This window comes from Cryptomeria japonica, chromosome 8, assembly GCF_030272615.1.
Source record: "Cryptomeria japonica chromosome 8, Sugi_1.0, whole genome shotgun sequence".
NCBI classification, from domain to species: Eukaryota; Viridiplantae; Streptophyta; class Pinopsida; order Cupressales; family Cupressaceae; genus Cryptomeria; species Cryptomeria japonica.
In genome coordinates, this window is record NC_081412.1 from 553,657,722 (window position 1) to 553,660,256 (window position 2,535).

The 2,535-nt window shown below is 34.8% G+C and overlaps 1 pseudogene; it reads left to right on the forward strand.

Moving 5' to 3' along the window:
- Positions 1–205: 205 nt before the first annotated feature.
- LOC131857788 (probable serine/threonine-protein kinase At1g01540) lies at positions 206–1,366 on the forward strand (annotated as a pseudogene).
- Positions 1,367–2,535: the final 1,169 nt, after the last annotated feature.

Below are 2,535 nucleotides of genomic sequence, written 5' to 3' on the forward strand. Positions count from 1 at the left end.
AACAAGTATTATCATATTTGGTAAATAACTGTAACTTTCCAAATTTATTTTGCTCCGGTACCAGTATTTGTTGTTAACACTGAAGCAAACGACTGCCATAATAGTTACAGAAGCATTTTGCAGTAGCACTATTTTATTATTTTTATTTTCATCTGTTGCAGTTGTTGTGGTAGGGGTACCGGTTGTACTCACCTTGTTATACAAGATGTACAAACAAGAGGGCACAACTTCATCAACTATAAATGGGGAAGGGAAAGATGATGCTCAGCCTCAACAACAGCCTCATTCAGATGAATCCTCCAAACTGCAAATAGTGTCTCATAGAGCAAATACTACTCCTAACACAATTCAAAGAATTGATATTCCAGATAGAGGTATAATTGCAGACATGCATGAACTAGTGCCTACACATATTTATGCAAACCTCACACTTAATCAGATAGCTTATATCAAAAGCTGTTGCCACAAGTCTCACCAAATTGGGGAAGGAAGCTTGGCACGAGTTTATAGGGGCATCTTTCAAGATAGAGATCTGGCTATAAAGGAAAGAGAACACAGATCCCCTGACACCAAAGTATGGGTGGAGGATGAAGTTGAACTTCTGCAGGGAAAAGAACACATAAACATAAACAGGTTGTATGCTTGGTGTATAGAAGCAAATATATCTTACTTGGTGTACATCTATATAGATGGATGTTCTCTGGATGACTACTTGAGAGGAAACTCTAAAGGGTTTTCCTATAGCTGGAAGCAGAGCTTCAAAATGATAATGGGTATACCGAGTGGAATTTAATTCTTACACTTGAATAAAATCATTCATGTCGATATCAAGCCTCAAAATATTATGGTGGATGCTAATGATATCCAGGCAAAGCTTGTTGATTTTGGGTTCTCTAGGCATGCAGATTGGGAGGGCACACACATTTCAACTGATAAAATAATAGGTACTAAAGGCTGTTGGGCTCCAGAGTATTGCTTGAATAACATGATCTCTTATAAAAGTGATGTTTACAATTTTGGAATTGTTGTGTTAGAGATGATAACAGGGCAGAGGCATGTTGATCAAGCACGAGGTTCTAGTCAGTTCCATAATCCAGGATATGTACGACACATGATAGAGAATAACCGGTTTGAGGAAGCTGTAGATCCTAAGCTTAAAAAGGATGGGTGGGATATCTTTGCTTTAGAAGAAGCCTTGACTGTTGCAAATATAGCACTAAGATGTGCTCACCCAGATAAGGCCGAGCGACCTGATATGAATCTTGTGCTCACAGAACTCACTTTGATGATGAGCAGCGCCCACAACCATATTGGTATTAATCAGAAAGAAGAAGAGATTTCAATTATAACGTCTATATCAAACTAGTACATGTTTTTGTAGCTGACTTGAATTCCTCGGATGTTAGTTGGTTTACAGCAAAATTTTGAGCTTATAGTTAAAAATGTTGAATAGTGAAGTATTTTCCATGAATTAGAGATCTGGACTCAAATGTTGAAAGCTCTATGATATGTTTTTACCCAGGTCTTTTTAATTTCATCTCTTTTATTATTTATTTTACTTCTTCAATCATATAGATTAATTTTGACACAAATCTAAAATAAGGAAAGAGCAAACCTCTCTACGCAACTGCGAATTTCAGCTGTAACAAGCTATGAATGACACAAATCGGAGGCTAATATGGAACTCCTCAACCAAGAAGGCTTCAATGACCTTCATTAGATTCACTTTTTTAACAAATTTAGGTACATAGTACAGCCGAGTTAAAGTTGCAGTGCGCACGTTCATCAAATTGTCACAATTTTCGTCTTTCAAGATTGCCAACCAAATGTAAATGCTTCAATTAATCGAAGGTAGCTTTGTTTTTCAATAAACATCCACACTACTGATTGTATAATAACTAAGTCTAAAATTTAATTTAGAGTATGTGAAAAATTATTTTAAATTTGAAATTGTAAATATTGTATTTTTTATAATCTAATTTAATTGATCAAGCATCTCTCAATTAAATTAGAAGTTCTGAATTTATAGCTTTATCAATTGTAGTCTTGGTGGCAACTCTTTATCATTAATCCCAATGCCAAGCTTATTCCTAGCCCCATATCTAAACTACAAGGGTTCATTTATAATATCTTTTCTTACATATCCATTTTAAAAATTAAAGAATTCGTAGTTTGTATTCTCATATTGGAGAAATTACATATTCAAACTCAGGATGATATCTTTGACCTTGTATTGAACATTGATTCTTCATTGAGCTTATACTTTCAGTTGAATCCAATTACAATAAATTGATAGCAACATATTCCCATAAATTATTTGTTTCATGCAAACATTGGTTTATAGACACACACAAAATCACATAAGGACTATACCATTCCAACATTACATGCTCTCACAATGATTAGCTCAAGAGTAGATAATCTATACATCATATTTGTAGCTCTTTGTTATGTCCTATACTCATAGGTGACTATCTCTCATGGACCTTATAGGCACACCTAAGCATTAGGCACAATATGCATCATCTACACAAC